Genomic DNA, 19857 nt, shown 5'->3' with positions numbered 1-19857 from the left:
AAAAGAGCCATCGTGGGGCTGGAGAGATGGCTCAGCAGTTAAGAACATTGACTGTTCTTGCAGAAGACCCAGGTTCGAATCCCAGAACCTACATGGCAGCCAACAACTGTCCGTAACTCCAGTTCCAGGGGATCCAACAGCCTCCTCTGTCCTCTGTAGGCATTGCACGACACGGGTGCACTTACCTACATGCAGACAATACATGCATACACATAAAATGAAAATAATAAAATATTTAAAATAAGAGCCAACTTAATAGTGAGAAAGAGGAAAGGAGGGTGGATATATTCAATATGAACACAGTAGAAAGAAGACAAAGAGATCCAGGGCCCTTCAAGTGTATCTTCAGGATCCTGAGATGAGGCTAAGGTTTAAGCAGAGGGCCAGCGTTACACATATCTAAGTGGTTCCTGTCAAGGTATAAGCCAGGCCCATCACTGACCCATCACAGGTTTAACAAGTTCCTGGAGAAACATTCCACCTCTGGCTGGCTAAGGTTTTAGCCTTCTCCTTCTCCCAGCATGAGATTCCTAGGGGAATTCCAGTTTCTTGGGGTCCATTGTTTTAATAGTCTGATAATCAAAGTGAGGGACACATGTCTCTTTAGAATGTTTTCGTGCCTGCCAGGCAGGCCGCTTTCACCAGGGACACAGGCTACCATGCAACTAACTGTGAGGCAAATCACATAAGTGAAAGAAACTCATTAGCAGTGAACAATGTGTATGCACATATGTATGGGTGCACATGTGTGCTCATGTGTGTAGAGGCCAGAGGTCAGCATCAGGTGTCTTCCTCAGTGGCTCTCCACCTTATTTTTTGAGACGGGGTCTCTCACCAATTTGGCTAAACTTAGCTGGCCAGCAAGCCTTAGGATCCTCCTGTCTCCAAATCCCCAGTTCTAGGATTACAGGCACTTCCTGTTGCACCCAACTTGTTAACGTTGGTGCTGAGAATCCAAAGTCATGTCCTGCTTGTACGGCAAGCACTTTTCCTACTGACTGATAATCCTCATAGCACACAATTAGCTAATATTGTTTCCATTTTACCTTGGAGGAAATGGGAACTTAAAAAATCAGCAGCCTGTCCAAGATCTCCTACACGTAAATGGTCCAGCACTTAGATGTTCAGGACAGGACTCTGCATTGTCATTGTCATTGGAACTTTGCATCTGATGAATTCTGTTCATTCTCTGAATACAGAAAATGAAACAGCCTGTCCTACCCTTCCCTTCCCTCACCTCACTTCTACCCAGTCTCTCTATTCAGCCTCCTGTGTGCTGTATCTGGGGTCTGGAACTGTTGCCTACACAAAGTCTCCCATTTTCATCCACATACAGGAAGTAGAGAGTGAGAACAGGGAGTGGAGCTGTAAACCCTCAAATCCCACCCCCAGTTATATATTTTCTCTACCTCCTCAAGCTTCCATATCTTCCCCCAAACCGTGCGACCAATGGGGGACCAAGTGTTCAAATGCATGAGACTGTGAGGGACATTTCTCATTCAAACCACGGCAATGAGCTAGTGAATTTCTATTCATTACAAATCGCCTCATCTGTGGTCTACTCTTTTGGGCAGCACAAAATGGACTGGGAAACTCAGCACCCCTATGTTCTGGCATCCATCTAAAAGACCAAACGTGAGGTCTTGCAATATTTGTCTACCCATTGCTTACAGCAGCATTAAGCAACTCAAGTCTCCCTCAACGGATTAGTAAACAAAATGTAGACTATTCCTAGGAAAGAATGTCACTCAGCCTTCAAAAAGAAAACACAGTCTGACCCATTCCACAACATGAATGAACCAAGAGGACATTGTGCTAAGTGAAACAAGACAGTCAGAACAAGACAGATATGTACGGTTCCACTTCTATGAGGTCCCTGGAGGAGTGAAATTCATAAAAACAGAAAGAACAGCAGCTGGCAAAGAGGCTAGAGACAGAGGGGAAGTGTTTTCAAAGAGGACAGAGTTTCAATTTTGCAAGGCTATATGTTCTAGACACTGGGTGCACAGCACTGTCATCATCTTTAACACTACTTTCCTGTACACGGTTAATACTGTGTGTGGATCACCACAGTTTCTACAAGGAAGAGGCATCTTTCCTCTCCTCTCATTTACTGTGTTCTTTTCTGTCCTCTGTGTCGTCTCTTGTCACCTCTTCCGGGTGTCTCACGCCTTCTGTGATCTCCCAGGATAGCCACAAAGAGTACACACCTATGTTTTCAAGATATTTGAGATAAAATTCTTCAGGGTCTGGTGATACAGGCCTGTAATTCAAGATACTCAGGAGGCTGGGGAAGAAAGACAGAAAGTTCAAGGTCAGCTTGGGCAACAGTGAGACCCTGCATCAAAGGATAAAGTAAACGAAGGCATGTAGCTCAGTGGTAGAGCGTTTGCTTAGTATATCTGAGGCCATAGGTGCAATCCCCAGTACTGCAACAAACAAATAATATTCCTCTATAGATCTTTAAGACAAGAGGTTGAGGAGTCTGTAATAATGTGTTTTCCTTTTAAAAATACTTTTATTTATTATTTTTATTTTATGTGTATAAGTGTACTGCCTGCAGGTATGTAAGTGCACCAGTGTCCTGCAATGCCTGCGGAGATCAGAAGAAGGCATTTGATTCCCCTGGAACTGGAGTTATGAATGGTTGTTAGCTACCATGTGGATGCTGGGAATCAAACCAGGGTCCTCTGCAAGAGCAGCCAGTCCATAACTCCAGTTCCAGGGAAACCAATGCCCTCTTCTGATCGCCTCAGGCACTGTACGACACAGGTGCACTTACATACATGCAGGCAATACATACATACACATAAGATAAAAATAATAAATAAAATATTTTTAAAAAGAGTTTATACAAGATAAGTACTATTTGTTCCTTAAGCTGTTGATAAAATTCACTAGCAAAATTATCTGACCTTGGGGTTATCTTTTGGAAGCTTAAAGATGGAGCTCTATTCAGGAGACTTATTTCTTCTTATGACAACTTGGCAGGTTGTACTTTTCAAAGAATTTTTCCATTCCCTTTAAATTATTGAGATTAACATGAATTTTTCAATTTTTGTAGATACTCAGGACTGCTTTTCTATTTTTGGAATTATTTATTTGTATTTTTTCTCTTTACCTTATCAGGGGTCAGTGGATTTGATGATAATGACGACGACGATGATGATGATGATGATGATGATAATGATAATGGTGATGATTTACTATGTCCTGTGTGGATACAAAGAGGGATGGTGAGGTATCTAATAATAAAATATCACACAGAGACAATTTAATATTTAAGAAAGCTAGGAGCCAGGAAGCTCTCTGTTCTGAGGAACAAACAGCACCTTAGTCTCTAACTTTCAAGGTTTTATTCATAAGGATGGGGTGCTCTAAGCAAGTATTCAGAACAAATAGATCAAAGAGCGTTCTTCTGAAGGAGCTCAAGAAACAATTAACAACAAAATGTGACCTGTTTGCAAGGTACAGGTCGAATGTTCACACAACAGTGTAAATAAGGTATAGTTAGTTATCTGATCTAAACATAAACATAAGGGACACCGCACTTCAGAACCCTGCATACATGCCTATCTGGCTCTGCCATCACAGACAATCTTGGCTACTGGTGACTTTGCACATGTAGACAAGCATGCTTTCTGCAGAGTTCAAACAGAGCAGTAGTCTCCAACAATGATTATATTGCTTTGGTTTTTGAGATAGGGCCTCATATATCCCAGGTCAGCCTCAAATTTGCTGTGTAGCTGAGAAAGACCTTAAACTTCTGGTCCTCCTGCCTTATCTTCTGGGTGCTGATTTTATAAGCATGTGCCACTCTGCCCAGTTAATGCAGTGTTGGGAATTGAACTCCGGGCCTCATGCATACCGACTGAGCAATCTACCAACTGAGCTTCATCCTTAGTCCCAGTCAGTTTTAATATTTGTAAAACTAACTTGAACTTTGTTAAATATTGCCCAGATTTCTTTTTTTAAATTTTATTTTATGTGTATGAGTGTATTGCCTGCATGTAGATAAGTGCACCCATGACATGCAATGCTCGTGGAGGACAGAAGAGGCCATCGGATCCCCTGGAACCGGAGTTACGGACAGTTGTTAGCTGCCATGTGGGTGCCGGGTCTTCTGCAAGAACAACCAGGGTTCTTAACCGCTGAGCCATTTCTCCAGCCCCACAGATTTCTTTTCTTTTTTTTTTTTTTTTTTTTTTTTTTTTTTTTGTCCAGATTTCTATTAGTTCCCTCTTTCTACTCACTTTGATCTTAAATTTATTTTTTCTTACTCATATTTCTTTTTAAAATTTTTATTGTTTTATTTATTTGTTTTGTGGGGGTGGGCTGTATCCATGCCACCCTGCCCCTCTAGAGGTGGTTGTATAGAAGTCAGAAGACAGCTTACAACAGTCAGTCCTCTTCTTCCACACGTGGATCTCTGTTACAGACCAAGCTTGGTGGTAAGCACCCTTTCCCACTGACACGTCCACCGGCCCAGCTCTGTTAGTCAGATTTCTTAAGGTACAAACTTAGATAATTGATTTTAAGCCTTTTTTTTTCTTCTGTAAATAGGGTCTCGTAGCCCAGACTGGCCTTGAACTCATTATGAAACCAAGGATGACCTTGAACTCCTGATCTTCCTTTCTCCACCTCTTCAGCCCTGGAATTATAGGCATGGCCACTACACCCAGTTTATGTGGTGCTGGATATTGGACCCAGGACTTTGGGCATCCTAGATGAGCACTGTACCAACTGGGCTACATCCCTAACCCAAAGCAAGCTCTTGGAGCTGCAATTTTTCTAAACATTGCTTTAGCTGAGCTGCACAAATTGAGATCTATTTTTATCATCATTCTACTTGAAATGTTTTGAATGTTTTTAGAACTGTACAGGGCACACAGTACTCGCCGTTACCTCTTGTTCACTCAGGGTTTTGTTTCTCTTAGTGAGACAAGAAGCCGCCTTCTCAGAGGCTCTTTACTGTTTCTACTGCCTGGAATGCCACACCTTCATAGAGACCAGGCTTCCTCCTTCTACTAAATTCCCATAGCCCTGCACTTGTGGCCCCTTCTTCAAAGACAACTTCCTTGACAATTCTCAGAAAATGTTCTTTTCATGTCCTTGCTTGCGTAGTACCCCCCAAAGTCCATGTCCACCCAGAACCTATGAAAGTGATCTGATTTGGAAACAGGGTCTTCACAGACGTAATCAAGGTCAAATGCACTCCCCACAGCCCAACTAAGGCATGGTGACACATACCTGTAATTCCAATAATGGCAAGATAGGAGGCAGAGACAGGCAAATCCCTGGAGCTTGCTGGCCAGCTAACAGCCTACTTACAAATTCCAGGCTAATCAGAGACTCTCTTGAACAAAAGATGGAAGCTACCTGAGGTACAGATTGTCCTTTGACTTCCACATGCACACTCGTACACACACACATACATACACACACATATGCATGTACCTGCACACTCACAAACACACACATGAACATACACACAAATACATTTACTTTTTTAAAAAAGAGGCAGGCACATGCCTTTAATCCCAGCACTTGGGAGGCAGAGGCAGGTGGATCTCTGTGAGTTCAAGGCTAGCCTGGTCTCCATAGTGAATCCAGGACAGCTGGGGCTACAGGGAGAACCTGTCTCAAAAAGACCAAAAAAATAGAGGCAAATCTAGATAAAGGCATACAAAGATAACAACAGCTGATGATGAGGCAGAGATCAAAGTGACACACACATCAACAACGCTGACGAAGACCAAGGCCTGCTGACAACCCAAAGATGGTTAAAAGAAACACAGAAGGACCCTCTCCTTTAGAGAATGCACAGCCCTGCTGGCACCTTGGTTTTAGAATTTCAGCCTCTAGATCTGGAAGATAAAACACTTCTGTTGCTTTAAGCTATCCAGTTCATTATAACTTGCGAGGACAGCACTGTGAGATGTATACCTTATACATCGTCGCCCTTCCCTATATTTTTCTTTCTTCTCTCTTCCCATATAACCGCTGCATATGAATTGCTAGGAAAAATGCATGAGGCAATGCTGCATACTAGTCTGGACCCCTTAAAAGAGGCTACCATAGTCCCAACCAGTTCCTTAGTCAGAATGTCAAAGGGCAGAACATTTGAATGAGACTAGTGCTAAAATCAGAGTGCCTCAGTGGTCAGTCAGTTCAGCTTCTTAGTTCAACTGGCCTTAGATACATGCCACATGTAGCCGAAACTCCTTCTGGAGGGGTATAAACTACATTCACCCTCCTCCCTTGGTCCAAATGACAAACCGAGGTACGATTTCACTAAACGTAGTGTGGAAAACCAGTGAGTTTATTGGCTTACTTACAGAGCAATGAGTGAGAGTTTACTTTCAGGAGTGTCCTAGTTTGTTCTTCATTGCTGTGACAAAACACTCTGACCACTACCAACTTGGGGAGGAAAGGGTTTATTCAGCTTACATCTCCCAGGTCGCAGTTCATCAGGGAGCCCAAGGTAGGAACTCAGGGTAGGAACCTGGAAGCAGGAGCTGGAGCACAGGCCATGGAGGAATGCTGCTTACTGGCTTGCTACCCTGGCCCCTGCTCAGCCTGCTTTCTTATGTAACACAGACCCCCCTGCCCAAGCATGGCACCACCCACAGTGGGCTGGGCCCTCCCAAACCAGTCTCAGCCTGCTTTCTTATATAACACAGGCCCACCTGCCCAGGGGTGGCACCACCCACAGTGGGCTGGGTCCTCCCACATCACTCATCAAGAAGATGCCCCTCAGACATGGCCACAGGTCAGTCCAATAGAGGCAATTCCCCAACTTAGGCTCCCTCAACCCAGGTGTGTCAAGTTGACACTAAAGCTATCCAGCACAAGGAGCATGGGTTCCCCTCCTTAAGGCTGCACTGGAAAGTCTTCATCCAGGCATGGCTGGCAGCTTCCCCATAGCCACATAAAATGGTGATAGAGCCTCTCCTAGGGTTCCTCACTTTATATACCCTTAGTCTCTCCCCCAGATCACATGCAACTAGAGCTGACTGATTCTTTGTGGCATATGAGGTCAGCAAGCCCAGCTGTGATGATCCTAGGCAAGCAAGCAGGCACAACCAAGTTTAGGAAGATGGCTGCTGTCCATCGTCTGTCTGTTGGAGGACAGTCCTATAGGATACCACAGAATTTTCTACAGTGTAAATTATCCAAGCTGGTGATTTTTTAAAAATAACAACAGATTGTCAACAAATAGCACCAAAGTAGGGATCAGAAACATTCATTCTGGTCTCCCTGAGTTCCCTGGGGCTCTTACATGAGCCACTCCAATATCCCCAGGTTCTATGCTCCTTAGTTATGAAAGGAAGTGATGGGATGGGATAGATGTTCCTTTACTATAGTTATAGTCTTCAGTGGCTTCACGGTTCTAATATGGAGTGATACTTAAAAGTCAGTGCATGTGGCTTACTCGGCCTTGATGTATACGCCTGTGCATTCATCAGTGATGGACTGAAAATACCTCTCTTACATTGCGTCTGTAGTAAACATGTACAGACTTTTTATTGTCCTTATTCCCTAAAATAAACTATAGCAGCTATATATCCATTCTTTGTATTGCATTAGGTCTTAAAAGCAATCTAGAGATGAGTTGAAGTATTCATGAGGATGCATTTGTTATATGCAAATACTATGCCAGTTTATGCAAGGGACTTCAGCACACTTGGATCCTGGAATTAATCCCCCACAGCTACTGAGAGACAAATGTTATTTCATCTAAAACACAAAAAGCCTTGATCCCTTATAGGAACAGTAGCTGAATTGAGAGGATGGAAAATACAATTCAATACTGCAGAGAGGGCAGCAAAGGAGGCCCACTTAAAACCTCAGGGGGTTCTACTCAGATGTGGCCAGGTCCTTGATGTCCTCAGAAAAGAATTTCAGAGTGAGTCAGTGAAGAAAGTCAGTGAGTTTATTGATTCTGAAGAACAAGATGTACATGCGATCTGGGGATTTGAAACTACTTCACATGCAACTCAGTTTAGACAGTAGGGAAAGTGTGTATAGGTATATTTCTTTGGGTTATCCACAGAATTCTGTCCTTGAGGAGGAGGTTATCCACAGAATTCTGTCTTTAAGTACGTTGTGCAGGCTTGCAGACAGACACAGGAGAGCTAGTGCAGATGCAAATGCTGATCACAAGAACCTTTATTTGTATACAGGTCACAAGAAGGTTGGACATAGGCTTATTAGCCATTTTAACAGTCTTGTTTGAGATGCTTCTCAGAAAAAGGAAGGCAGTTCTTCTGCAGGTGGATGATTAGTTATGCAGAAATTCCTGGGGTTCAGCTAAGTGGAGACAGAAGCCAGAACCATGAGAGGGGGCCTTTCCTCCTCATGTACCCTCTGTTTCCTAGTTAGCTTTCCCACCCCAGTTCCCCCTTGGGAAATTCTGATCCCTTAATCTCTTAGGGGCCGAAGGCAGCTGAAGATCAGTCTTCCTAAGTATCTGTATGTTGAACAGTGACACAGATCCTGCTATCTAGGGATTTAAACTCTCTACCTACCCGATCAAAGCAGGTGTGGGGAAGCATGGTCAGAGCTTGGAGACTGAAAAGTCATCATTCTATGGGAATCTGAAAGAAAAGATGTCATTATCTGAGATATCAGATCATATAAACAACAAAACAAAGAGCAGATTGTTATGCCTAGTCTTAAAACCAACACCAAAAATAGAAGGACCATTTTTCAGTCATAGCTCCAGGTTAACATACATCAAGTGTTTGTGAAAATTCATCAATTTGATCATGAAAATTTTGTCATCTATCTATCTTTCTTTCTGTTTTTTGTTTGTTTTTGAGACAAGCCAGGCCCCCCAAGCCCAGGCAGGTCTCCAACTTGTTATATAGCCAAGAGGCTGACTCTGAACTCCTGACCCTCCTATTTCTGCCTCCCTAGTTCTAGGCTTACAAGTGTGAGCCTGTAATTAGTAGAGGCTAACTTCCAAGCAGGCTGTGGCTCACCCTCAGTTAAATAACTGCTCCACAGCTCTCTCTAATTCAACCAGATAATCATAGATACAGAAAGGAAATTTTTAGATTTGGATGGTTACAGATAAATCACCCCTATGATAGGACAGCTTAGTCATGGCTACCTTTTTGGAAGGAACGAAGAAATTGGTCACTTGAACAGTATGGAAAGTTCACCTTACAATTAGGGTGGGTCCCTGCTGCTGACTGTAACACAACCAAACTAAACTAAACTAAACCAAACTAAAGGACATTGATCGATCTCTTATTGACTGGATATTGAGGCCTGGAATTAGATGGGCTTCTTCTAGTGGCACCAACCAGTTTTGTGGTTGCAGCCTCTGCCCATGGATGGGTACCTCCAGAATGGATTGGGCAATGTACATTAGGACACCCTTGGACATGAGGACATTGGATAAAAATGATAAATCCTGCAAATCTTCCCACTTTACAACATAGACAAAGATCTGATTTTCACTGGTATGATCATATAACTTCCGAATTCATTCCTCAAATAGGATTAGTAGCTATTTTATAGCATACAGAACCACTAAATACTAGAAGCCCTTAATGATCCAGTCCAAGGGCTCTCACTCTTAAACTCAAAAGTGAAGATGATAATGATAGTCATCCTACAAAACTGATGACACTTAATGATTTTGACAGCCGCACAGGGGGAACCTGTGCCATCTTTAACCTGGAAAGCTGTATATACTACACCTTACAACTTGGCCAATGTGACCTCAGTTCTTCATGACTTACTTACCCAAATTAAAACTCTGACAAACTCAGTCTCAACGTTTGGTTAGTTAGCATTGTGGCTCTCAGGTGTCACAAGGTGAAAAAAGTTCCTTCTACCTTAGTGTTGACTTTAAGATGAAGCATAACAGTCTGCTCTATTCTTTATTGTCTTTGTGGTCTGGTGTCTCAGATAACAGCACAGTTTTTCCAGATTCCCATAGAATGAGCCTCCAATCTTTAAGCTCTGGCCTTCTCATGTCTCCCTTAGTTAGACTATGCAGGCTAAGGCTTTGTAGCCCTGAAGTTGGGGAGATACCTCAAGTGGTAAAGTGCTTCTTATACAGACATGAAGAATGGAATTTGATTCTCAGAATCTTATTTTAAAAAATGAAATCATGGGGGTGTATACTTGTAAATCTAGAGTTGGGGAGGTAGAGATAGGTGGATCCCTGGACTCACTGGATAGCCAGAGTAGCCAAATTGACAAGTTCCAGTTTCAGTGAGTGACCCTTTCTCATAAATACACACATCAAAAAAAGATGCATACACATATACATAAATAAATAAATAAATACATACATAAATAAATGGAATAAGGTAGTTAGCTTCCTGAGGAACAACACCCAATGTTGACCTCCGGTCTCCACATCCATGCCAGCACACATGCATGCTCATTATATGCACATGTAAGTACACACAGACTTTCTTTTTTCATGGTAAACACTGGCTGTTTTGTTGCAATATTACAGCATTGTCCCACATGCTTGAATTAGGGTCACTTTTTCAGACTAATTGGCCTTCATGCACCTTTTCTTTTTTTTGTTCAATTATATTTATTTCATTTATTTGTGTGGGGGGGGGGCATGGGCATGACATGGCATGTGGAGGGCAGAGGACAACTTATAGAGGTCTATTCTCTCCTTGTAACATGTGGGTCCCAAAAAACAAACTCAGATTGTCAGGCTTAGCAGCAAGTACCTTTATCCAGCGAGCGATCTTGCTGTCTCTCGTGCACTTTTTTATTACTATAGTGGTAACCCTAAGGATTAAACTCAGGGTCTTGTGGATGCTAAATACATACTCTACCACTGAGCTCAGCATCCCCACCTGTGAAGCTCCTTTTTTACCAAATTTCATTTCTTCTGATTAAAGATTTGTGGGGGGCAGGGGCTGAAGAGATGGCTCAGCAGTTAAGAGCACATGGCAGCTAACAATAGTCTGTAACTCCAATACCAGAGGATCTAATGCCCTCTTTTGACCTCTGCGGGCATTGCACAACTGCACTTACATATATGCAGGCAATACACTCGTACACATATAATTTTTTAATTTTATGTGTATGGGTGTATTGTCTGCATGTATGAAAGTGCACCTGTGTTGTGCAATGCCGCAGAGGTCAGAAGAGGCTGTCAGATCCCTGGAACTGGAGCTACGGACAGTTGTTAGCTGCCATGTGGGTGCTGGGATTCGAACCCAGGTCTTCTGAAAGAACAGCCAGTGTTCTTAACCACTGAGCCATCTCTCCAGGCCCCACATAAATATTTTTTAAAAACAATTTGTGTGTATGTCTGTGTGTGTGTGATGTACACATGTGCAGTGCCTACAGAGGCCAGAAGAGGGTGTTGGATCCCCTGAAGCTGGAGTTGCAGGTGGTTGTAAGCTGTTCAGCATGATAGATTGAAGGAACCATATTCAGGTCTTCTAGAAGAGCTGGCAGCACTCTTGACCACTTTTATTTGAATCTTTGTATATGGTGGATATGTGAGCCTGTTCACATATGAGCACATGCATGTGGTGGACAAGGGCAACTTCAGTTGTTGGTGCTTACCTACCTTGTTTTATACAAGTTTCTTGTTGTTTACAACTGTGTACACCAGACAAGCTGGCTCTTGAGCTTCTGAGTATTTTCCTAGCTCTGCCTCCAATCTTGCTATAGGATTCCTGGGATTACAGATGCTCTCTACTGTGTCTGGGTAAGCACACACAGACATCCAATCCCTAGATAGATAGGGTCTATGTCTCTGTACAGTGTATAGGAGTTTTAGCCATTTGTCAACTCATAAGATAAAGGGATCAAAGTCTCAGAGGAAGAAATTTAGGGAGGATAGCTAGTTAGAAAATGAAGGTGACATGAGGCAGGAAAGGGCCTCCTCACTCCCCCAGTCCTGATGTCTGTCTCTACCTGGCTGAACCCCAGGAATTTCTACATAACTAAAAAGGCCACCTGCAAAAGAACTGTCCTCCTTTTCTGATAAGCGTCACAAATAAGATTGCTAATGTTCAACCTTCTTGCAACCTGTGTACAAATAAGGGTTCTTGTGATCAGCATTTGCATCTGTACTAACTCTACCTTCTCTACCTGCAAGCCCACACTATGTACTTTTAATTTTTTTAATGTTTTATCTATTATTTTTATTTTATGTGTATGCATGTATTGCCTGCATGTAGGTAAGCACACCTGTGTCATGCAATGCCGGCAGAGGACAGAAGAGGCTGTCTGATCCCCTGGAACTAAAGTTACAGACAGCTGTTAGCTGCCATGTGGGTGCTGGGATTAAAACCTGGGTCTTCTGCAAGAACAGTCAGTGTTCTTAACCACTGAGCTATCTCTCCAGCCCCCCACATGTACTTTTAAAAAGTCGTCTTGAAGAGCAGAATTCTGTGGATAACACAAAGAAATATACCCATACATTCTTTCCCTAATATCTGAACTGAGTTGCATGTAAGGTAGTTTCAGATCCCCAAGGTCACATGTACATTTTTTCTGCTTCATCAATAAACTCACTGACTTTCTTCACTGACTCACTCTGAAATTCTTTTCTGTGAAGGGCATTAAGGGCCTGTCCATGCCTTAATAGAAGCCTCTGAGGCTTTAAGCGGGATTTCTCAGGCCTCTCTGCCTGCAATTTTGAATTGAATTTCTTGCTGAATTTAATTTCAAGTCTAGTTGTGTAACATCAGACTTGAAGAGCAGGTGACCAAAGTTGGGGCCAGATCAAGGATTCTGCCTTGTCTTTATTATGTTTTTTTTATTGTTCTTTTGAGACAGGGTTTCCCTAGAACCCCAGCTAGTCTGGAACCGGCTATGTAAACTAGATTGGCCTCGATCTCACAGAGATCCACCTGCCTCTGCCTCCTGAGTGCTGGGATTAAATGCACCACCACTCCCAGATTCTGTCTTTAAATACAGAGAACTACCAGCTCTCTCCCAGCATGCATTACCTGATAAACAGAATGTAGTAGAACTTCATGGAGCTCTAAGTTTAAAAAGCTTTTTCAAGTGTCTAGCCTGGCTGGTCACTATCTGTGTCGTCTAAGTCAGTATATTCCCAAGGTCTTTCCCACTCTAAAGCACAAAGCTCTGTGACTTCAAGGCTGTGCTAGCAAGGGGCCTTGAGTTATGTATACATCATGGGGTCAGTAGCCAGGAATGTGCTTTTTGTTTTAACATTTCTCCTCATAACCATTGCACTGGATGGGGAGTAGGGACGGCAATGTCAGCAGACTAGTGAGTCTAGTGACCAAGTACAAGCCTTGATCTTCCTGTCTGTGAAGCAGGGAGAGTCACTGGAAAACCTGAAAAATGTCTAGAGCTGGGCAGGGTAGATGGCTCAGCGGGTCAGCAGATAAAAGCGCTTGTCATGCAAGCCTAAAGGCCTGAGTTCAATTTCTGGAGCCCATCATGGAAGGAGAGAACAGACTCCTAAGAAAGTTATCCTGGACCTCAACATGCATGTGTGCACTCCTACACAGCTTTCTCTCTCTCTCTCACTCTCTCTCCCTTTCTAACCATCCCTTTTCCCTTCTCTCTCTCTCTCTCTCTCTCTCTCTCTCTCTGTCTCTGTCTCTCTTTCTCCCCCCAACACCCCCACCCCCACCCCCACTCGTGTACATATACTCTAAAAGAAAGAATGTGTAAGTTAAAAAAAATGTTCAGGGTTGACCAATAATGCCTGGGTCTTGTTAAACTCTGTTATTTCCTATAAACCTTAGGAGCACGAAGGAAAGATAAACCTCAGTCTCATCTCTTTGAGACTTAGGACCGCCCAGCACTCGGTGCCAATCATCCGGCAGGCCCCGCCCCACGCAGGCCCGTTTCCCTCGCCGGCGCGTGCTGACGGCGAGAGCGTGCGCGCTCTGGCGAGGGCTGTGACGCGACGCCGGCGCCGGGAGCGCGCGCCACGAGGCGCTCCGGGAAAGGAGTGGAGAGTCCAGGAACCCGGTGGCCGGGATGCTGCGTGCTCGCGGCCGCCGGGTCCCGGGAGCCGCCGCCGGCCAAGCAGGTGAGGCCGGCGTCCCCGCGGGCGAGGGCGGCGGGGCCAAGGGGGGCCGCGGGCCCGCTCCAGTCCCTGAGCCCGAGCCCGTGCCTTCCCAGCGGCCACATACGGGCGCCCCGCAGCAGCCCGTGACCCCGGTGACAGGTGCTCGTCCCGGGCGACCAAGCTGGAGCTCTAGAGCGCCCTAAGCCCTCTGCGCGTGTGGCCCTGGGAGAAAGGGATGTCGCCCCAGGACCCTCCGGCTTCTGCCTGCCAGTCCACATGGTGACATTGGCGCGTAGAGCATCATGTCTTGCTTTGCCCTGCTTTTAGGAAGCATCGTGATAGATTTCTCCTTGGAAAAGATAGAGCTAATCAGGCCATTAAAGTAACGGTACACAGTGATATTTATCAACGTGACTTATGCATAGACCCCTTTGTCGCGTTCTTTAGGCTATGCCCCCGAACCCGCAGGGCACCCCAGCCAGGTGAGCCCTAGTCACTCGAAAACAAGAGGGATGCTTTAGAATTCAGGACCTGCGTGCTACATGGAAAAGTAGAGGTCACCGAATAAAGTCAGACACTCAGTTCCAGCTGTTATGTTGCAGTGTTTATTAAGAAGCCTAAATTCATATTCTTTGTATTATGTTTGATATATCGTGTCTTTTCTATGAAATTTGTTAATCCTTGTTGGCACGTTTGCAAAATTATGCTCATTTGCATGAGGTTTTTTTTCTGCTTAATATTGATTTACCACCTGCTTTTAATTTTTAAATTTCATTTATTATTTTTGTATATGCATGCAAATGGATGATGTGTGTTCTAGAAGGAACACGCACATGCCATGTTGGTTTATTGAGTCAGTTCTCTTCTATTATGGGTTCTGGGAATTGGATTCAGGCAGTCAGGCTTGCACAGGAAGTGCCTTTAACCCTCCAAGTCATCTCGCTGCTTCCTCGCACCTGTTTTTGTTGCTTATTGAATCCTTGGGCCCTTGTCAACCCTTGTCAGGAAATGTAGGATCTCAGATAAGAGATGAAAATGAAAGTTGACCTAAGGATTTATTTTCTTTATGTATTATTCATCATGTTTATTTAAAATAGTCTACACAGGGCTGGAGAGATGGCTCAGTAGTTAAGAGCACTGACTGCTCTTACAGAGAACCCAGGTTTAGTTCCCAGCACTCACATGGTAGCTAACAACTGTCCATAACTCCAGTTCCGGGGGATCCAGTGCCTGACCTCGTCAGACATTGTACACTCGTGTATACATACATACATGCAAGCAACATACTCATACACATAAAATAGGCTACACAGGAATTATGGGAAGATTCAGAGTGTGAAAGGAAGTATAACAAGTTAAATCTTAATTAAAAAAAAAAAATCTGCCCATGGCCTTGAAAGAAGTGTAATATTGCAACAGGATATTAGCCGGAAGTAGCACTATTAAAAGCCAGAGGCCAGCGTAAGATGAGCTTGCACGGAAGAGGCCCACCTTACCAGAGCAAGGGGAGAACAGGTTGTCAAGAGAGCGTGGGAACAGTTGATAGATTGAGGGTTTCAGGTGCTACACAAAGAAACACTTGGTATTGATCTGCAGGCGCTCAGATTTTTGTTTGGTCATATTTTGAAGGCAGTGCTTTTTTACATAGTGTTTACAGTGAAGACAATAGTGGCTCAGCACAAGATCTGTCTTGAAGTCTGATGTCTGCTTGGAGTGCTTGATGAATTGACAGGGCCATGGGGCTGGGGAGATGGCTCAGTTGGTAAGGTGTTTGCTGTGAAAGCATGAGATCCTAAGTTGGGATCAGCACTGGGGGTTAATGGGAAGTGGGTGGATTCTTGGAGCTCACTGGCCTGCCAGACTAGCCAGTTGGAGAGCACCAGGTTCAGTGAGAGAACCTGTCTCAAAACAGAAGGTGGAAAAGAATTGAAAAAGACAACTGAGGTTGACCTCTGGCCTTAATAAATGCGTGCACCCATGTGCACCTGCACACAGACACAGACAGACAGACACACACACACGGACAGACAGGAATGAATTGATAGGACTTAATGATGGATTGTTGAAACAGAAGTGAAAATCAAAGCTGGGGACCAGGTAACGGTGCTGGTGGTAGGTGAGACCCCCTCTTACACCTGGAGAATTTGGAAGTTGATACTGTTTGTCAGGACTGTGACCCCAGACTTGGCTGCCTGAGCTTAAGGCAACAGGGCTTAATAAGCTCAAGATAAAGAATTGGAACTTGAGTAAAGTCATTTTGGGGGAGCCTGCAGATCTGATGAAAGTGTGATCAGAAAATGGCCATTCAAAATGGGAATCAGAATTTTACCAACGATTACTAGGGCTAGGAAGAGATTTACCAGGACTTATGAAAAAGTCTTCCATCTTGGAATTGTTTTGATGTTGTCATTCACCAGTGTCTGAGTCACAGCTCCCTGTGGCAGCCTTCCCTTCAAGGCTCTCCAAGTGTCTGCAAATGTGCAGCACCCTCTAATCCTTTCATATTTAAATGACTCTTTTTAGAAGCACTCATCTTGTCACCTTAAGTTTTCTAACTCTGAAGGTAGATTCTCTAGTCTAACCAGCATTTTTTATTGTCCTCAGAGGGTGTGGAGATTGGATTGAAAAGTGCCTCAGAGATGAACAGTTCACTACTTCTGACTGTGTCTGTAGGGCATATCCACAGAGGACTAATTAAGGAGATTAGCCCACCCCAAAAGTGGGGTACCATCCCACAGGCTAGGTGCCTGAATGGGATAAAAAGGGGGAAAGCAGTCTCTTTGTCTCTGCTTCCTCTTTCTGCTTCCTGGCTGCCATGAAGCACCCTCTGAAATCATGAACCAGAATGAACACTTCCTCCCTAAAACAGTTTCTTTCAGGTGCTTGTTATGGGGATGAAAAGTCCTACCCAAGTTCCTGCATCTGTATTTTTCAAGAAGCTCTGAGGTTGATTTGCATTGTCTTTATGGTGGATTTTAAGACTGTCTCACTGAGATACAGACCCATGACCAGATAGGCTTTATGCACTTAAAGGATGTTCAGCTAAGGACAAACCCAGTAGCCGATCATAATTGTTCTTGCATCTCTCTGATAATAGGTCTGATGCAATTTAGAACTTGTTTAAAATGCGGCAGCTGTATTAGCACAGTGTTACCCAGCATTTGCCTGCCAAAGATCTAGTGCCAAGATTCTGAGGTGCAAAAGCAATTGGAGTTTACATTTTAAGATCAAATTACCATACTGTTGACTTCCAGGTAATAAGCCCTGCGTTTGTTCTGAATCAAAGTAATTACGTAATTTATGAACTGTCCTTTCTGTCTTTAAACACGTTTTTTTAAACCTACAATCTCTATCCTTTATGTCAGAGTCCTCGCATATCAAAAAGAAAGTTCTGGGGCTGGAGAGAAGGCTCAATGGCTAAGAACAATAGCTGCTCTCGCAGGAGACTGGAGCTTGGTTCCCAGTACCCACGTCAGGTGGCTCACAGTTGCCTCTACCTTCAGCTCTAAAGGATCTCACATACTCTTCTGGCCTCTTGGGCACCTGCACATATATGGCATACATATACACAGATAAACACATACACACATAAAATAAATCTTACTATAAAAGAAAGTCCAGCCAGGCGTGGTGGCGCACGCCTTTAATCCCAGCACTCCGGAGGCAGAAGCAGACAGATCTCTGTGAGTTCAAGGCCAGCCTGGTCTACATAGTGAGTTCCAGGACAGCTGGGGGCCACATGGAGACCCTGTCTCAAAAAGAAAAAAAAAAGAACTAAGGCAAACACCAGATGCCATAAAGCTTACGAAGTGTGCTGTGAATGTTGGTACTTTATGAAAATATATTAAACTCAGCTCATCAGGCTTGGCAGCAAGGACCTTTACCCACTGAGCCATCTCACTAGCCCATAGTGTTCTATGAACTGTTTTTTTTTCTTTTTTGAAACAGTCTCACTGTGTAATCCTGGCTACTGGGACTTGTAGTGTAGACCAGGCTAGTCTCAAACTCACAGAGATCTGCCTGCCTCTACCTCCTGAGTCCTGGGATTCAAGGCATGTGCTATCATACCCAGCATCTTTTATATGAACTTTTAAGTCCCAAATATTGTTTTCCTGAATATGGGGTGCATAGCACATTATGGGCACCATATTAAAATCTGGACTAAAATGATTTTCTCCTTTGTTAGCTATGCATTATTAATACAGTCTGTTCTTATGGGGGTTGTGTCTGTGTGTTCTCCTGTACTGGGCTATAAATTCTTTTTTAGAAATTGTTTTTATTTTGTATGAATGAGTCTTTTGTCTGCATGTATATAAGTGCACCACGTATGAGCAATTCCCACAGAGGCCAGAAGAAGGCATCAGATACCCTGGAGCTGGAGTTATAGGCAGTCGTTAACTGCCATGTGGGTGCTGGGAACCAAACCCTGGTCCCTACAAGAGCAGCCAGTGCTCTTAACTGCTGAGCCTCTCCAGCCCCTGGGTTATAAATTCTTAAGGGCTGGGTTTCTCTGATTCATCTTTATAGCTTCTATTTCTAGCCATTGTGAAACAAGCTAGCTGTTGATCTCTTGTGTGGCAGGCACTGGCCCCTGGGGTCCCTACCTTGTGTGGGGCCTGTGCAAGGAGGAAGTCAGCCACAGGTGTAGTGCCAGAGCCCCACTGTGTTGAGCAAGCCTGCTGGGATTTAAGGATTAGAGGGCCTCTTACTGTGCTCCCTTTGTGCCGAGGGGTTCAGGAATGCCATCTGAGAGCCCAGAGAAAGACAATCTTCCAATGCCAAGGAATACAAGCATTTTGCAGATCTGCAGCTTGCATTGTATGTCAGGAGCTTGGTATCCATGTAAACATCTGTTGGGGTGAGACTGGGAGGACAGGCAGGACTTGAGGGATATTCTCTACTTACATTGGCTAATGCAGGGGCCCCATATCCCTGTTGAGTCCTGAAATGAGGCTAGTGAAATGAAGAACTCAAGCATCTTATATTTAAATGTTTAATATTTATATTACCGTTATCATTACCTAGGGCCCCCCTCATACTAGGCAAACACTACACTATACTATATCTTCAGCCTACTTTTTAAAATTTTGAAACAAGGGCTCTCTAACTTCTCTAGGCTCCCCTTGAATTCTTACTCTATGCCCAGGTAGGCCTTGAACTTGCAATCCTCCTGCTTCAGTCTCCTGAGTAGCTGGAATTACAGGCCTGTGCTACCACCTCTAGCTAAAATGTTTTATTTTAGTTCCTTTAAAAAAATGATTTTATTATTTTTATTTTATGTGTATGCATGTATTACCTGCATGTGGGTAAGTGAACCCATGTTGTACAATGCTTGCAGATAACAGAAGAGACTGTCAGATCCCCTGGAACTGGAGTTACAGACAGTTGTTAGCTGCCATGTGGGGGCTGGGATTTGAACCTGGATCTTCTGCAAGAACAGTCAGTGTTCTTAACCACTGAGCCATCTCTCCAGCCCCTATTTTAGTTCCTTTAAGAAGCTGCACATGGCTGCTCAGTGAGCCACCCGAGTCATGAGGGTCCTCTTCCACACCTGAGGACTTACAACCTTTTCTCTCAAAAAAAGAGCAGGTTGCTCTCTGTTTTAAAAAGATTGGTCTATTGTAGAAGTTCTTAACTTTTTGACCCAGGACTCTAGGCCTTGGCGCCTTGCCCGGTCCTTTCCTAGAGTCTGGTAGTGGGAAAGCAGCAGTCAACCAAGCCAATCTGCGTCTGGCCCCTGCAGTACACGTTCTGAAATGAAGACCCCCACATGCAGAGCTTGTCAGAGGACAGGAGTGACAGGACCAGCACACACTTAAATCCAGCCCCACTTTTCATTGGCTGCGTGACCTTAGACAAGT

At 44.0% G+C, this 19857-nt stretch overlaps 1 protein-coding gene across 3 annotated transcripts in view; it reads left to right on the top strand.

The window, feature by feature from the left end:
* The first annotated feature begins 13879 nt into the window (after positions 1 to 13879).
* Positions 13880 to 19857, top strand: part of Entpd4 (ectonucleoside triphosphate diphosphohydrolase 4) — a 47673-nt gene continuing 41695 nt past the window's right edge. For all 3 annotated transcript variants that reach the window (XM_029554884.1, XM_008850573.2, XM_008850570.2), the window contains exon 1: positions 13880 to 14017. The gene's annotated coding sequence lies outside the window, so the exon portion shown is untranslated. The remainder of the gene's footprint in view (positions 14018 to 19857) is intronic.

The sequence above is a fragment of the Nannospalax galili genome, unplaced genomic scaffold (assembly GCF_000622305.1).
Source record: "Nannospalax galili isolate Female #2095 unplaced genomic scaffold, S.galili_v1.0 scaffold291, whole genome shotgun sequence".
Classification (NCBI taxonomy): Eukaryota; Metazoa; Chordata; class Mammalia; order Rodentia; family Spalacidae; genus Nannospalax; species Nannospalax galili.
The sequence above is the reverse complement of the archived record's forward strand: the minus strand, read 5'-3'. Positions and strand labels throughout refer to the sequence as shown.